At 43.3% G+C, this 19,199-nt stretch overlaps 1 protein-coding gene across 2 annotated transcripts in view; it reads right to left on the reverse strand.

Moving 5' to 3' along the window:
* IL21R (interleukin 21 receptor) overlaps window positions 1-18,547 on the reverse strand; it is a 169,377-nt gene extending 150,830 nt beyond the window's left edge. The window contains exon 1 of one of the 2 annotated variants that reach the window (XM_086940589.1): window positions 18,450-18,547. The gene's annotated coding sequence lies outside the window, so the exon portion shown is untranslated. The remainder of the gene's footprint in view (window positions 1-18,449) is intronic. The other variant, XM_086940590.1, reaches the window with a different exon arrangement.
* Window positions 18,548-19,199: the final 652 nt, after the last annotated feature.

Genomic DNA, 19,199 nt, shown 5'->3' on the forward strand with positions numbered 1-19,199 from the left:
GTTACTCCACTCTTTAAAACTGATAATCATGAGTTCCATTATCCGCTCTGAAGATGGTTTCTTGGATACGCAGGGGGAGAATGTACACAGAAGTCCACCATGTGTGCATTCAGAGTCACTAATATATGTTAGTGATTCTGAAAGGACGATTGGTGTTTTTAGGCTTGCTCAGGGCTTTAAGTGAGATGAAAAAACTGGGGGGTCTCTCAAAGGGGCGTGTCTGATGTAATTAAGGCATGATGTAAAAACACGTAAGCTAAAAATCTTTGCTTAGCACAGTGTGCCGCCCAACCGTTATTGTGCTGCCTGTCATTGCATCCAGATATATAATACAATAAGTAACAAAATACCTACAACAACCCAGGACTATTGACTTGGTCAATGGTTGTTAGTTACATAGGATAAATAAGCAACAACTACAGCTTTGTTGAATATATAGAAAATGCCTTCGTTCTGAAATGATCTATAAAAAGTCCTCTGAAGTTACACCAAAGGCTTTCAGCAGTTGAGATTTTTTTATACCCCAAGGGTGAGGGCAAAAGCAAAGAGCCTGATTGGGACCTGTCACAGCACCTGCTTAAACACTCATCATCAGCAGGACCCAGCCCACTTAAAGCCCTGAGCTTGCTGCATGCTTTTTGTTAATAGAGCGTGGCTGCGGACAGATTGTGTGCATTTTTGAAAGTAAAACCAAAGGAAATGATGAACGGAGCGTTGACAATACAAGCACTCACCCCCAGTCAACTGATCTGGGTTGAATTCATCACCGTTCTTTAGCCCACTCTGCCACCCCAGTTCAGACATGGCCATATGCAAATCAGTCTGACCCTGTGCCTCATGGGAACAGTCCAGCCCGAACTGCCAAGCCATGCCTTCCCTGGACCGGAAACAAGCTTCCTACGACCGGTTTCTGGCATTACAGCCGTCTTCAGCCCGGCTTGCTTGAATCCAGTGGCAAAGTGAGCAAGGGACTCACGTCTGAGCATACCCTGCCAACTTATGACGAACAAAGAAAAACCAAAGGCAGTTCCTTCCCCACCTCAAGAAGCTCCACTAGCTCTCCATTCTGAGGAGATGTCAATTCAAGATGCTGATCCACACCTACAAAGCCCTACACAAACAAGGAGCAGCGTACATCAACCACCGCCTACATTTCCATCAACTCACCCGGTACCTGCGCTCCACCTCCCTCTCCTTTGATAACGCACCAGCATCCGCCGAAATAACATTGGTAGTCTCCTACCCTGCCTCAAAGTACAACCTCCCACTTCACCTTCAGACTTCATCCTCACTGCTGGAATTCAGGAAAGGACTTAAGACCTGGATATTCAACTAACCCTCCCTTAGCAGCAAGGTTCTCAGCACCTGGATACCCCCTCAGGTGATTAGCCACGCTTTATAAATCCTGTTTGATTGAAATCCTGCTTGAGAACTGCACGGTTTTAAAGCTCACCTTGATCACAACAACTCTATTAACCACATTGGTGCGGTACGATTTACCACCGGGTGCTGACCCCTAATAGAAATGGGCGTGGTCATGACGGAACAGTTCCGTCATGAGCACAGCTCAACCGATGCTCATAACGGAACCGTTCCGTCATGAGCATCGAAGGGGTTAAGAGGCAACAGCTAATATCCCCTTCCAAACTCCCCAACACGCTCCTTCCTGGACTTTTCTGAATCTGTTGCGATCTCAGTGTCCCCAAGGCTATATCCTATGGACATGTTGAAGGGGAATCCCCTTGTGTGAGTCTGTGAATCGCCTTGTGTTAGTGTGTATCCTCTTCCCAACTCGTCACTGTGTTTTACTGGCTCCACTACCTTCCACGAACAAACACAGCCTGTGCTTAAGGTAACCAGAGGACGTGGCGCCATGAAGTACGCGATGTCCCAGCCCTGGACTGCCTTGTGCACAACATTGTAGTCTGGCAGTTGTGTGCAATAGTATTAATTGATGGTAATCAATCCCACAATTACCAGAATGCACTAGGCTGTTAAATATAAGCCCAGGGCTGGAGTATTGAGTCACTGGTGACAGGTAGTCATCTTGTAACCTTACCTTTGTGTCACTAAAACCAGCCTGAGGGGCGGTTTGAATGGCAGAAGATCAAGGAACTGCAAAGGCTTGAGCAAGAAATCCATTGGAGAGCGCTTGGGAGGGTGCTAGGAAAAGGAAAGTTTCGAGATGCTTGAATGTGCCGCTAACATTTGATTTTCAGGATCACTGACATAATATAGAATGCCAAAATATCGACCTACCAAAATATCGAGTTAAAAATATAGAATGCCAAAATATCGACCTCCTATCTCCAAACAGGTGAGTACAAAAATATTGAATCAAAAATATCGATGTAAAAAACATAGTTAGTCAAAATATCGAATTTTTTTAAATGCTTTAAATTAATTAAAAATTAATTAAATAATAAGTATAAAGAACTTAAACATACTTAAAATACTTAAATAACCTTAAAATTAATAAATAATTAATGTAAGTAAAAAGAAAAACCACACAACTTGATTTGTTAATATATATATATATATATATATATATATATATATATATATATATATATATATATATATAAAAATGCAAGAATGGCGTGCTCCCGCCGCTTGTACAGCGGGCATTCGACAGGGTCGCCAAACCCATAATGTATCCAAATCCTGGTACCGCAATCCTTTAGGACAAACCAGAGTCGGAGCCCAAGTCAATTTCAAAGTGCTTAAAGATTTATTTTGGCAGAAAAACAACCCTACGCGTTTCGAGGTACGCCTACCTCTTGCTCACGGGTGGAGTGTAAATCACAACGCCAAACTTTTAAAGTGACAGGTTCATGTTTGCACATATCACGTGGTAATTGACATGAAGACAGACTAACGTAGCTACTTTGTTGCTACCGCTTTACATTTTGTTACAGCACGTATTGTCAAGTGACATATTTAGCAAATAAACAATGCGTTGATTCATATGTTCACCGCGATGCCTTGAATGTAAATAAACAATCAATTATGCATTTCAACCAAAACTGATGATGTCTCAAAATTGGCGAGTGTGTTAAAGTTAAGATCGAATGTCATTATGATATCTTTGCCAGCCATAAAATAAAGCCTCCAAGATACTAATGCGTATTGCACACAATAGAAATGCGATCAGGCAATATTTTCGCCATGATCCATGGTTGTGACAAAGTTTGTAACGCCCCAGTGGGCATAAACAGTGGGAGTCCGTATTTAACACCTTCTTCATCAAGCCCCAGTGGGCAGGCATTCATAATCTGTAACAAAGAGATAACGTGTATATTTTAGCATTTGTGTCTTTCAATAACAATCATTATTGTGATGTGCTTGTGCAGAGAAGTAACTCAGTTAAAAGTTAGCAGATATTGTCAGCAGGTGGTGACAGGTAATTTTCTTAAAAAAACGCACATTAGTATGTTACAATGCAGGCACAATATGCAACATCAGTTCCCAAGGTGAAGAATATATCATTACATTCAATCATACAGATGTATTGCTAACTCTTCCCCAAGGTTGTGGCCCCCCGGTTGGATTGTGTTGTACTTAATTATATATTTGGACTCCAGTTTTCTCAAATCTAGCCATCTGTTGCCACCCCTTTCCTTGCTCTCTACACAATCAATTACTGCGAATGTTAGCAGATTAGGGTTTTGATTATGTTCTAGGGCAAAATGCCTTGCTATTGGGTACTGTTGATTCAAGTTTTTTATGGCTCTTAGGTGTTCTAAGACCCTGAGTTTTGCTTGTTTTGTCGTACACCCAATATAGGATTTTTTGCACGGGCATTGTAATGCGTATATGGCATAATCAGTGAAGCAGCTCAGATGCTTAATGATGGTGTGTTCATCTTGATCAGGGGAAAGTTTTATTGATTTACAATTTTTACTTGTTTTACAAGCTTTGCACTTTTTACAAGGATAAAATCCTTGTATTGCATTTGGTTTGGGGTAATTTTTGATCAATGCTGTGCTCAGCATGTCTTTCAAAGACCTTGCTTTTTTGTAGGTAACTGATGGAGTAACATTTATTACTTCTTCTAGATCTTTGTCTAATCTGAGGATCTCCCAATTGGTGAAGAAGTATTGATCAAAAATAGAACACCTAAGAGCCATAAAACATTTGAATCAACAGTACCCAGTAGCAAGGCATTTTGCCCTAGAACATAATCAAAACCCCAATCTACTAACATTCGCAGTAATTGATTGTGTAGAGAGCAAGGAAAGGGGTGGCAACAGATGGCTAGATTTGAGAAAACTGGAGTCCAAATATATAATTAAGTACAACACAATCCAACCGGGGGGCCACAACCTCGGGGAAGAGTTAGCAATACATCTGTATGATTGAATGTAATGATATATTCTTCACCTTGGGAACTGATGTTGCATATCGTGCCTGCATTGTAACATACTAATGTGCGTTTTTTTAAGAAAATTACCTGTCACCACCTGCTGACAATATCTGCTAACTTTTAACTGAGTTACTTCTCTGCACATGCACATCACAATAATGATTGTTATTGAAAGACACAAATGCTAAAATATACACGTTATCTCTTTGTTACAGATTATGAATGCCTGCCCACTGGGGCTTGATGAAGAAGGTGTTAAATACGGACTCCCACTGTTTATGCCCACTGGGGCGTTACAAACTTTGTCACAACCATGGATCATGGCGAAAATATTGCCTGATCGCATTTCTATTGTGTGCAATACGCATTAGTATCTTGGAGGCTTTATTTTATGGCTGGCAAAGATATCATAATGACATTCGATCTTAACTTTAACACACTCGCCAATTTTGAGACATCATCAGTTTTGGTTGAAATGCATAATTGATTGTTTATTTACATTCAAGGCATCGCGGTGAACATATGAATCAACGCATTGTTTATTTGCTAAATATGTCACTTGACAATACGTGCTGTAACAAAATGTAAAGCGGTAGCAACAAAGTAGCTACGTTAGTCTGTCTTCATGTCAATTACCACGTGATATGTGCAAACATGAATCTGTCACTTTAAAAGTTTGGCGTTGTGATTTACACTCCACCCGTGAGCAAGAGGTAGGCGTACCTCGAAACGCGTAGGGTTGTTTTTCTGCCAAAATAAATCTTTAAGCACTTTGAAATTGACTTGGGCTCCGACTCTGGTTTGTCCTAAAGGATTGCGGTACCAGGATTTGGATATATATATATATATATATATATATATATATATATATATATATATATATATCCATCACTACCAGTTCCCAAAAGTGAAGGGACCACCAGGAAGATTCTTGAGAAAACACTGGTTTATTAACAGCATGCTCGTGGCAAGGAACAGGTAACCATTCCGCAAAGTTGTGGCAGCCAGACGCGTTTCGGGAGGAACCAACTCCCTTCTTCTGTGGCTAAAAGTGCTTGTCAGGTGAACCTGCTGGTTAAGTTACTTGCTGCCCACCACGCCCCTGGGCGGGGACGCGACCGCTCCTGCGGCATTGTGGGTGTTGTAGTTTTTTGCACTATAAATCCCAAGTGGGTGCAGGGTTCAATTGTTATGGCACAAATGTTTGTCCCAAGTGGGTAGAGGGGGTGACTTGCTTCATGCCACGCTGCTTTATCGCTGTCAAAAGTGTCCGCGTGAGCACTTACTGGAATTGTGCTCACACGTCTCCCATCCGATGACGTCAGACATCCGGGTGGAGCTGACTCGAATCCAGAAGCTGGGGGGTCACCTTCGCGACCAGGGCGGCCGCTAACATCCATCACTACCAGTTCCCAAAAGTGAAGGGACCACCAGGAAGATTCTTGAGAAAACACTGGTTTATTAACAGCATGCTCGTGGCAAGGAACAGGTAACCATTCCGCAAAGTTGTGGCAGCCAGACGCGTTTCGGGAGGAACCAACTCCCTTCTTCTGTGGCTAAAAGTGCTTGTCAGGTGAACCTGCTGGTTAAGTTACTTGCTGCCCACCACGCCCCTGGGCGGGGACGCGACCGCTCCTGCGGCATTGTGGGTGTTGTAGTTTTTTGCACTATAAATCCCAAGTGGGTGCAGGGTTCAATTGTTATGGCACAAATGTTTGTCCCAAGTGGGTAGAGGGGGTGACTTGCTTCATGCCACGCTGCTTTATCGCTGTCAAAAGTGTCCGCGTGAGCACTTACTGGAATTGTGCTCACACGTCTCCCATCCGATGACGTCAGACATCCGGGTGGAGCTGACTCGAATCCAGAAGCTGGGGGGTCACCTTCGCGACCAGGGCGGCCGCTAACATCCATCACTACCAGTTCCCAAAAGTGAAGGGACCACCAGGAAGATTCTTGAGAAAACACTGGTTTATTAACAGCATGCTCGTGGCAAGGAACAGGTAACCATTCCGCAAAGTTGTGGCAGCCAGACGCGTTTCGGGAGGAACCAACTCCCTTCTTCTGTGGCTAAAAGTGCTTGTCAGGTGAACCTGCTGGTTAAGTTACTTGCTGCCCACCACGCCCCTGGGCGGGGACGCGACCGCTCCTGCGGCATTGTGGGTGTTGTAGTTTTTTGCACTATAAATCCCAAGTGGGTGCAGGGTTCAATTGTTATGGCACAAATGTTTGTCCCAAGTGGGTAGAGGGGGTGACTTGCTTCATGCCACGCTGCTTTATCGCTGTCAAAAGTGTCCGCGTGAGCACTTACTGGAATTGTGCTCACACGTCTCCCATCCGATGACGTCAGACATCCGGGTGGAGCTGACTCGAATCCAGAAGCTGGGGGGTCACCTTCGCGACCAGGGCGGCCGCTAACATCCATCACTACCAGTTCCCAAAAGTGAAGGGACCACCAGGAAGATTCTTGAGAAAACACTGGTTTATTAACAGCATGCTCGTGGCAAGGAACAGGTAACCATTCCGCAAAGTTGTGGCAGCCAGACGCGTTTCGGGAGGAACCAACTCCCTTCTTCTGTGGCTAAAAGTGCTTGTCAGGTGAACCTGCTGGTTAAGTTACTTGCTGCCCACCACGCCCCTGGGCGGGGACGCGACCGCTCCTGCGGCATTGTGGGTGTTGTAGTTTTTTGCACTATAAATCCCAAGTGGGTGCAGGGTTCAATTGTTATGGCACAAATGTTTGTCCCAAGTGGGTAGAGGGGGTGACTTGCTTCATGCCACGCTGCTTTATCGCTGTCAAAAGTGTCCGCGTGAGCACTTACTGGAATTGTGCTCACACGTCTCCCATCCGATGACGTCAGACATCCGGGTGGAGCTGACTCGAATCCAGAAGCTGGGGGGTCACCTTCGCGACCAGGGCGGCCGCTAACATCCATCACTACCAGTTCCCAAAAGTGAAGGGACCACCAGGAAGATTCTTGAGAAAACACTGGTTTATTAACAGCATGCTCGTGGCAAGGAACAGGTAACCATTCCGCAAAGTTGTGGCAGCCAGACGCGTTTCGGGAGGAACCAACTCCCTTCTTCTGTGGCTAAAAGTGCTTGTCAGGTGAACCTGCTGGTTAAGTTACTTGCTGCCCACCACGCCCCTGGGCGGGGACGCGACCGCTCCTGCGGCATTGTGGGTGTTGTAGTTTTTTGCACTATAAATCCCAAGTGGGTGCAGGGTTCAATTGTTATGGCACAAATGTTTGTCCCAAGTGGGTAGAGGGGGTGACTTGCTTCATGCCACGCTGCTTTATCGCTGTCAAAAGTGTCCGCGTGAGCACTTACTGGAATTGTGCTCACACGTCTCCCATCCGATGACGTCAGACATCCGGGTGGAGCTGACTCGAATCCAGAAGCTGGGGGGTCACCTTCGCGACCAGGGCGGCCGCTAACATCCATCACTACCAGTTCCCAAAAGTGAAGGGACCACCAGGAAGATTCTTGAGAAAACACTGGTTTATTAACAGCATGCTCGTGGCAAGGAACAGGTAACCATTCCGCAAAGTTGTGGCAGCCAGACGCGTTTCGGGAGGAACCAACTCCCTTCTTCTGTGGCTAAAAGTGCTTGTCAGGTGAACCTGCTGGTTAAGTTACTTGCTGCCCACCACGCCCCTGGGCGGGGACGCGACCGCTCCTGCGGCATTGTGGGTGTTGTAGTTTTTTGCACTATAAATCCCAAGTGGGTGCAGGGTTCAATTGTTATGGCACAAATGTTTGTCCCAAGTGGGTAGAGGGGGTGACTTGCTTCATGCCACGCTGCTTTATCGCTGTCAAAAGTGTCCGCGTGAGCACTTACTGGAACAACTTTGCGGAATGGTTACCTGTTCCTTGCCACGAGCATGCTGTTAATAAACCAGTGTTTTCTCAAGAATCTTCCTGGTGGTCCCTTCACTTTTGGGAACTGGTGGTGATGGATATATATATATATATATATATATATATATATATATATATATATATATATATATATATATATATATATTGTATTGTATTGTATTGTAGCATACTTGTATAGCGCAACCTGTCACCACCAAGGGCATCCTGGCGCTTTTGACCCATGATCCAGCGAAAACAGTAGCTCAACCTATCCTGGGAAAAAGGTGAGTTTTCAAAGCCTTTCTAAAGGCTAAAAGATCTTCAAGGCTTCTCAAGGATATTGGCAGAGAGTTCCAGAGTTTGGCCGCCGCTACTCTGAATGAGCGTCCGCCCATCCTCACTCTCTGGAAGCGCGGAACTACCAGTAGCCTGGACGACGAAGAGCGTAAAGCTTGAGATGGACAATACCAGGCAAACATTCGCCGCAAAGGAATTGGGCCCAGGCCATGAATAGCCCTGAACACGATACACGCTGCTTTGTAGCGCACCCGCAGATGGACCGACAGCCAATGAAGTTCTCGCATATATACTAGCAGCCCGCCCCAGCGTTGCCTGGGGCAGAAAGGGGCTGGGGGCAGTACACCCACTCCCGCCCCGACCCCCTCCCGTCCCGACTCGACCCCCTCCCGTCCCGACTCCCTCCCGCCCCCACTCCTCCCGCCTGCCCCTCTGTGCACACCCGCTCCCCTCCCGTCCCGACTTCCTCCGGTCCCGACTTCCTCCTGCTCCAACTCCCTCCCGCCCGGACTCCCTCCCGCCCTGACTCCCTCCCGCCCTGATTTCAATGTTTGTTTACATTACTTGTTTCCTTCCCAGTATAAGAATTGGCTTGGTAATTTGGTCTGCCCTGTTCCCATGATGCACTGGGCCAGGGACAGACTAATTTGCATGTAGCCAGGTTCTGAGCTGGGATGGTGCAGTGAGCTAAAATACGTGATGGATCAAGCCCTGATCTTTGGACTGGGTAGGAGTGTTCTGCTTAATTCAGATACTCTGTCCATCACCACCCCCTTTTCTGAATCGTTTTGTCCACCATAAGCGTGCAAGGGTATATTCAGATGTGAGTCCCTTGCTCACTGCACCATCAGGATTCAAGCAAGCCGGGCCGAAGACGGCTGAAATGCCAGAAACCGGTCCCCGGAAGCTTGTTTCCTTCCCAGTATAAGAATTGGCTAGGTAGTTTGGTCTGCCCTTTTCCCATGATGCACTGGGCCAGGGACAGACTAATTTGCATGTAGCCAGGTTCTGAGCTGGGATGGTGCAGTGAGCTAAAAAACGGTGATGGATCAAGCCCTGATCTTTGGACTGGGTAGGAGTGTTCTGCTTAATTCAGATACTCTGTCCATCACCACCCCCTTCTCTGTATCGTTTTGTCCACCATAAGCGTGGAAGGGTATACTTAGATGTGAGTCCCTTGCTCACTGCACCATCAGGATTCAAGCAAGCTGGGCCGAAGACGGCTGAAATGCCAGAAACCGGTCCCCGGAAGCTTGTTTCCTTCCCAGTATAAGAATTGGCTTGGTAGTTTGGTCTGCCCTGTTCCCATGATGTACTGGGCCAGGGACAGACTAATTTACATGTAGCCAGGTTCTGAGCTGGGATGGTGCAGTGAGCTAAAAAACTGTGATGGATCAAGCCCTGATCTTTGGACTGGGTAGGAGTGTTCTGCTTAATTCAGATACTCTGCCATCACCACCCCCTTTTCTGAATCGTTTTGTCCACCATAAGTGTGGAAGGGTATACTCAGATGTGAGTCCCTTGCTCACTGCGCCATCAGGATTCAAGCAAGCCGGGCCGAAGACGGCTTAAATGCCAGAAACCGGTCCCTGGAAGCTTGGTCCTTCCCAGTATAAGAATTGGCTTGGTAGTTTGGTCTGCCCTGTTCCCATGATGCACATGGGCCAGGGACAGACTAATTTGCATGTGGCCAGGTTCTGAGCTGGGATGGTGCAGTGAGCTAAAAACGGTGATGTATCAAGCCCTGATCTTTGGACTGGGTAGGAGTGTTCACCAACCACCTCCAACCAACTCTGCAAAGAAACTGGAACAAAATCACCACCGACCAGATCTCCTCATCGCTCCTTCTAAACACCCCAGCCCACTCTTCTAACCCAGACCAAGCCGCCGCCAACTTCACCCTATGGTTATCCAACACCGCCGACATCCTAGCACCACTGAAAAAACGTCAAAGCAAACCTGGCAGCAAGAAGGCCTCATGGTTCAACAATGATCTTAAGAAGTCCAAAAAACTCTGCCGCTCCCTTGAGAAGGCCTGGAAAAAAGACCCAACCACTAGCACCAAGGACGCCTTCAAAAACGCCACCCGCACACACCACCAACTAATCCGAAAGGCCAAGAAAACAGCATTCAAGGATCGACTAGACAACAACGCCCACAACAGCAAGGAACTTTTCAACATCGTCAAGGAATTTACCAACCCCTCGGCCAATTCCAACGACATCACCCCCTCTCAAGCCCTCTGCAACTCCCTGGCTTTATTCTTCCACAACAAAATTGCAGACATCCACAACAGCTTCGACAACCAACCCGGAGACCAACCCACCCAACCATATGCTGGACATTCTCCCCCCTTGAACACCCTCAACGACTGGAACCCAATCTCCACTGAGGACACCATCCGCCTGATGATCTCCATCCACTCAGGATCCCCCGCAGACCCATGTCCTCACCACATCTTCAACAAAGCAGACTCCGTCATAGCACCGCACCTCCGAGACGTCATCAACTGCTCCTTCAACTCCGCCACCTTCCCGGAGAGCTGGAAACACGCTGAACTCACCGCCCTTCTGAAAAAACCCACAGCGGACCCCACCGAACTCAAAAATTACCGCCCCATATCGCTCCTTCCTTTCCCGGCCAAAGTCATCGAGAAAGCTGTCAACAACCAACTCTCCGCTTTCCTCGAAGCCAACAAATCCCTCGACTCCTCACAATCTGGCTTCCGAGCAAAACACAGCACTGAGACCGCCCTCATCGCAGCAACAGACGACATTCGAACTCTACTGGACAATGGAGACACAGTCGCCCTCATCCTCCTCGACCTCTCTGCAGCCTTCGACACAGTCTGCCACAGCACCCTTCTACAACGCCTCAGAAACATCGGAATACAAGGAAAAGCACTTGAATGGATCCCCTCGTTCCTCACCGGAAGAACCCAGAGAGTCCGCCTTCCACCATTCAAGTCCGAGGCCACTGAAGTCATCTGTGGCGTACCACAAGGATCCTCACTCAGTCCCACCCTCTTCAACGTATACATGAGCCCCCTTGCGGCCATCGCTCGCCAACACAATCTCAACATCATCTCCTACGCGGATGACACCCAACTGATCCTTTCTCTCACCAATGACCCCAGCACCGCCAAAACCAACCTACACGAAGGAATGAAAGAAGTTGCTGAATGGATGAAACACAGCCGTCTGAAGCTGAACTCAGATAAAACAGAAGTCCTCATCTTAGGTACATCCCCCTCTGCATGGGACGACTCTTGGTGGCCAGAAGCCCTTGGAAAAGCACCCATCCCGACAGACCACGCACGGAACCTAAGCGTTATCCTGGATTCTTCACTCTCAATGAACAGACAAGTCAGTGCCGTATCCTCATCCTGCTTCAACATTCTTCGCATGCTCAAAAAAACATTTCGCTGGATCCCCACCGAAACCAGAAAAACAGTCACCCATGCTCTGGTCACGAGCCGACTGGACTACGGAAACACCCTCTACGCAGGTACTACCTCTAAAATCCAGAAGAAACTCCAACGAATCCAAAACGCCTCAGCCAGGATCATACTAGACATCCCGCGTAACGAACACATCTTTGGCCACCTGAAAGACCTCCACTGGCTGCCCGTCGATAAGAGGATCACTTTCCGACTGCTGACCCACGCACACAAATCACTCTACGACATGGGACCAGAATGCCTCAACTCTCGACTGTCCTTCTACACCCCCTCCCGCCAACTACGCTCTTCCAGCCAAGCCCTCGCCACTGTACCCCGCATTAACAAGACCACTATGGGAGGAAGATCCTTCTCATACCTGGCAGCTAAAACATGGAACTCACTCCCCACTTACCTTCGCCTTACCCAGAACCACCTAGCATTCAGAAAGCAACTTAAAACGTGGATATTTGACAAGTAATCCTCCCCCCTTCCCTAAGCGCCTTGAGACCCTCTGGGTATGTAGTGCGCTATATAAATTCTTTGACTTGACTTGACTTGACTTAATTCAGATACTCTGTCCATCACCACCCCCTTTTCTGAATCGCTCCGCTCCTCTTCGCCATGACGCGCCAAGGTGCAAGTTCTCTCTCAATGTTTACATTACCTGAGCTGCCGCTCCGCTCCTCTCCGCCATGACGCGCCCACGCTCCTCAGCTCCATGTCTGCCCCGATTTCAATGTTTACATTACGCTCCTCAGCTCCATGTCCGCCGCTACAACACGTCGTCATCACGCACGTCGTCACGTCGCGTCACGGCCAGCGCTAGGTCCCGGCCGGCGCAACTTTCAGGGTACTACTTTATTTACAAATTTAATTTTTTTAATTTACTTGTTTTTTTTGTTTATATAGCCTATGTCCATCTACACACCCTGACATTTTCATAGATGTATCGGGTGTGTAGATTGGCGCTGTGGTTCCCGAGTTTACCTTGCCAAAAGGTGCAAGTTCTCTCTTTATAATAGTAGTATAGATATATAAACGTAATATTAATTAAAAAATTACAATATTTCTACCGTAGGATAGCGGAAAGGGTAAAATTTACTATGACCACTCCAGTGAGTGCAACAGTAAAGAAAGCGTTGGATAGCGTAGGGGTAAAAATTACTATTCCCACTCCAGTGAGAGCAACAGTAGGGAAAGCGCTGGATAGCGTAGGGGTAAAAAATACTATTCCCACTCCAGAGAGTGCAACAATAGGGAAAGCATTGGATAGCGTAGGGGTAAAAATTACTATTCCCACTCCAGAGAGTGCGACAGTAGGGAAAGCGTTGGATAGCGTAGTGGAAAAAATTACTATTCCCACTCCAGAGAGTGCAACAGTAGGGAAAGCGTTGGATAGCGTAGAGGTAAAAATTACTATTCCCACTCAGAGAGTGCAACAGTAGGGAAAGCGTTAGAGTAAAAATTACTATTCCAACTCCAGAGAGTGCAACAGTAGGGAAAGCGCTGGATAGCGTAGGGGTAAACATTACTATTCCCACTCCAGAGAATGCAACAGTAGGGAAAGCATTGGATAGCGTAGAGTTAAAATTACTATTCCAACTCCATAGAGTGCAACAGTAGGGAAAGCATTGGATAGCGTAGGGGTAAGCATTACTGTTCCATCTCCAGAGAGTGCAACAGTAGGGAAAGCGTTGGATAGCGTAGGGGTAAAAATTACTATTCCACTCCAGAGAGTGCAACAGTAAGGAAAGCGTTGGATAGCGTAGGGGTAAAAATTACTATTCCCACTCCAGAGAGTGCAGCAGTAGGGAAAGCACTGGATAGCATAGGGGTAACAATTACTATTCCAACTCCAGACAGTGCAACAGTAGGGAAAGCGTTGGATAGCGTAGGGGTAAAAATTACTATTCCAACTCCAGAGAGTGCAACAGTAGAGAAAGCATTGGATAGCGTAGGGGTAAAAATTACTATTCCCACTCCAGTGAGTGCAACAGTAGGGAAAGCATTGGATAGCGTAGGGGTAAGCATTACTGTTCCATCTCCAGAGAGTGCAACAGTAGGGAAAGCGTTGGATAGCGTAGGGGTAAAAATTACTATTCCACTTCAGAGAGTGCAACAGTAAGGAAAGCGTTGGATAGCGTAGGGGTAAAAATTACTATTCCCACTCCAGAGAGTGCAACAGTAGGGAAAGCATTGGATAGCGTAGGGGTAACAATTACTATTCCAACTCCAGACAGTGCAACAGTAGGGAAAGCGTTGGATAGCGTAGGGGTTAAAATTACTATTCCAACTCCAGAGAGTGCAACAGTAGAGAAATCATTGGATAGAGTAGGGGTAAAAATTACTATTTCCACTCCAGTGAGTGCAACAGTAGGGAAAGCATTAGATAGCAGGAGGGTAAAAATTACTATTCCCACTCCAGTGAGTCCAACAGTAGGGAAATTAAATACTTCATATATAAATAAAAATAAAAAAAATAATAATATCAATTACAAATTAATTAAAATACTTAACACTTTTTATATAATATAGTAATTAATCAATTAAAAATATAAAATTAATAAAAAATAATTACCTACTAATACAAAATATTTACCAATTAACAATAAATTAATTAACAATTAGAAAATAATAAAAAATTGGATAAAATAAAAAAAATAATTTAAAAATAGAATTACTTACAATTAAATTACTCCCTACCCTATTCCCCTATAAACCCACAACCCACTACATAAACTAAATTAATACAATTAACATAATTATCAATTACTAAATTAATTAAAATTATTTACCCATTATATTCTAATTAATTACCAATTAATCATTAATTACCTATTATTTCACAATAAATACAATACATAAATTAACATAATTATTTATAATTAAATAACATCCCACCCTATTCCCCTATAAACCCACAACCCGCTACTGAAAATAAATTACTAAAATTAACATATTTATCAATTAATCTATTAATTTTCATTAATTACCAATTATATTTTAATTAATTACCAAATAATAATTAATTAATAATTAATTCAAAATGAATACAAATAAATAAATTAACATATTTAATTAATTATTATTAAATACCTTCCCATCCTATTCACCTATAAACCCACAACCCGCTACTGAAAATAAATAAATCTATTAATTTTTATTAATTACCAATTATATTCTAATTAATTACCAATTAATAATTAATTAATAATTAATTCATAATGAATACCAATAAATCAATTAAAGTATTTAATTATTGATAATTAAATTAATTCCCACCCTATTCCCCTATAAACCCACAACCCGCTACAGAAAATGCATTACTAAAATTAACATAATTATCAAATAATCAATTAATTAAAAATAATTACCAATTATATTTTAATTAAATACCAATTAATAATTAATTAACAATTAATTCAAAATAAATAACAATAAATAAATTAACATATTTAATTAATTATAAATAAATACCTTCCCACCCTATTCCCCTATAAACCCACAACCCGGTACTGAAAATAAATTAGTAAAATGTACATATTCATCAATTAATCTATTAATTTTAATTAATTACCAATTATATTTTAATTAATTACCAATTAACAAATAATAATTAAGTAAGTCAACATAAATACCAATAAATAAATTAATATATTTAATTAATTATAATTAAATTACTTCCCAACCTATTCCCTTATAAACCCACAACCCGCTACAGAAAATAAATTACTAAAATTAACATAATTATCAATTAATCAATTAATTAAAAATAATTACCAATTATATTTTAATTAATTACCAATTAATAATTAATTAACAATTAATTCAAAATAAATACCAATACATAAATTAACATATTTAGTTAATTATAATTAAATTACTTCCCACCCAATTCCCCTATAAACCCACAACCGGCTACAGAATTATATTACGCAAAAATTAAATACCACACAAAATAAATAATTAATATAAATAACAAAATAAATATACACTTTTCAACCATATACTATCATAAAAAACACTTAAAAAATTGATATTAACCTACTTACTTCAAATTCGATATTTTTGTAGTCTATATTCTGTCCATTCTATAATATTGTATTCTATATTCTGTCCATTCTATATTTTTGTAGTCTATATTCTGTCCATTCTATATTTTTGTAGTCTATATTCTGTCCATTCGATATTATGTCCATTCTATATTTTTTAATTCGATATTAATGCTATCCTATTCGATATTTTTGTAGTCTATATTCTGCCCAGTCTATATTCTGTCCATTCTATATTTTTTAATCGATATTAATGCAAATCGATAATAAAAACTCGATATTTTGACTGTATACCGGCTTTTCACTTTGAAATGGTGAATATCCCTTGAAAATTAAAGTGTTGCTTATCGTTTCATGTTGGATCCCATCTATGTTGGGCTGGAGGCTTGAAAGTTATGGCTAAAGTTTAAACGTTTTTCATGCAACGCAGCTCAGCAACCACATTTTTTGTGCTGAACTGTTCAGTCAATATTGGTCTGCTGCCATTGTGATACAAAACACTGGTTCTCTAAAAGGCTGCTTAACATTAAACATAGCCTTGTGGAGGTCAATGCGTGCTGTCAAGTACAGAATTCACAGGAAGGGAAAGGATACCCTTCCAGTCAAAATTCTACGTGTAGACAAACATAGAAGGATCCCACACACTGGATGTGTGTAGAGCACTGCATCACACATGCAATGAATTTCTTTTTTGAGAAGTGAAAATATTTCTCCTTGTTAGTGCCTGCTTGAAAGAGGTGTCAGTCTCTGATGCAGAGCATGGTCTGGCTATCCGACTAGATCAGGCTTTGCATCAAAACCCAATGGTGTTTGTGCCGATCAGCCCCAGTAACGCTCCAATAATGCCCCCTTGACGCAAAGTGACGCAAAGCAGCGCAAAGTACTGAGAAAAGAACACCTTTCCATTGCAAAATGCAAAAATAAGTAACATGCAACACGTTGCGTCACTTTGCACTGGTGCAGGTCCTTGGTAAATCTGGTTCTAAGTATTTTAAAACTGCCCAACGTATTGTAAAACCAGCTTTTCTTCCACGCACTGCGGTAGATGGGCTATGAGCTAAGTAAGTCATCATCAGGAAAGCCATGAGATAGCCCAGAGACACTGTAAAAGATACACCACGGATGAGCACTTCTATCAGGTACAATTTAAAGTGAGATTTTGGTGTAGTTGATGCAGAAAGGCACATGTACGGTATATGTCGCTACACATTCTCTCCATTGATGTAAAAGGGGGAGGTAGTTTAATCTGCTAAGTGCCTGCACAACTTAAAACTTTCAAGAATGACTCAACTGTTGATCCTTCAGAAGTCTAAAAACAAGTACCATTCGGTTAGGTAACATTTTCCCCTATTGTTTAAGCACTTGGAAATGATTTAGTGCAAGTTATCCTATAATTAAAGGTCATTATTAATATCTGTACTAAATGAGACACACACGACTGATGATGTATTCATTGTTAATTTAGAAGTAAAATTCAACTTTAGTATGGGATGTAAATGATTACTTGTTTTCTCCACAGGAAAAATATCTTTCCCTGTCGAAATACGTCTTACCCTACATATTTACACATGGGGGGCTTCTCTGTTTTTCCCCACCCTGGAAAGGACAGGAAGGTGCTGCGTTAATTGGCACAGAAGTCGGTTTGCTTGCGTTTCTGGGGTGTGAAACTATCTGTAATTTATTTGAGAATGCCTAGAAACCTACTAGTTTGTGGGTGTTCACTGTAATTTGTAGGACCACCTGCTCCTGAATACCAACTTTCTCACCCCTGCATGTGTGAATACGGAAAAGCCACCGTACTGGCCCACCTGCTGTATTCGCAAGTGCAATTTATAAGAGCAAACTTTCACTAATTCTGATACTGTGGAGCAGAATATGGAAATCCCTATCACAAATTGCTTAGTGTCCAAAACTTAGGCCCTGGTGTACTAGTATTCGATTTGCAAAAAGTGGTTGCAAATTGCACACCTATTGCGATTGAAATGGTATTTGCGAACCAACCTATGTACCAATAGGTCAGTTCACAAAATACTAAATCGCAGGGAGTCGCAGAAGGGCCTGCCTAATTAATATTCATGAGGCAGATCACAATTTGCGTCCTGTGTGATTAGCTGCAACCACAGGGATGGTGGCCTTATTATATTCCAAAACTATAAAGTTTTTCCCTTTCTCTGGGTGAAATTCTGACGATGAAATGAAGTACTGGGCCCTGTGAATGAGTGTCGGTGCCTCCCACCTGCATAAAATAAAGAATGTTTCCCCAGCTCCTCATCTTCAAGTTAGGGACACCTGTTTCTCAGTTGGTGCTCATGCGTCACATACTCTCAATTTTAGTCCAGCTGCCATTTAAGGTCTGTAACATACAGCGTCAGCTCAGCAGGATTCTCTTATGCATGACAAAAATAAGAACAGAGATAAAATGAGATCTTACCATTAAAAGTGATTCCTCTTTCCAGATGACCAAGTGTGCATCTGCAGACATCCAGCCTCTGCTTCACATCGAACATGAATGATCATTCTGAAACCGACAAACAGAAACTAGGTGTAAGTCAGCTGCTGGTGTCACTTTCCTGCAGCAGAATTCTTAGCCACGCCCCCGGTGGGATTGTACATTTGTGTGCCGGGGGTATTTTTGTTCTCCTCTCTCTGCATGAATGCTCTCGCGCCATTCGAACGAGTGGGTTGATTGTTTAAAACTGTTCCACGTCAGTGGGTGTAATGTCGTCTTTAGGTTATTTGTCGTGGTTGCTGTGTGCAGGCCTGATTGAGTTGAAATAGTGATTTAATTTGAGGTTTTTTTTCACTAAGCATCTCCGTCACTTCAACCCCTCATTATTAGCGGCATCAACTGGAAACCTTGGCAGCATTCTCATCCTTTGCATCCTGCCTAGAGTCTGATATGCTGGCTGCTATCGTGGCTGATTTGCTAAAAAAAAAAATTATAAATTAAAATCGAGCAAATCCGCTGTTTTACTTTCTTTAAACAAAAACAGGACATGCTGGGGGAAAACAATCATCCAAGAATTGTCGATGCTAGAGGCCTTTCGTATGAAGGAACGTTTTGGGATGTATGACATTACAACGCATACTTTTACATCGCATACTTTTACATCGCAACTTTTACAACGCATGCCTTTACAACGCATAGTGTTGAGGGGTGCTGTATAGTGAATAGTTTAAT

Source organism: Lissotriton vulgaris, chromosome 10 (genome assembly GCF_964263255.1).
Source record: "Lissotriton vulgaris chromosome 10, aLisVul1.2, whole genome shotgun sequence".
In the NCBI taxonomy this organism is placed as follows: domain Eukaryota; kingdom Metazoa; phylum Chordata; class Amphibia; order Caudata; family Salamandridae; genus Lissotriton; species Lissotriton vulgaris.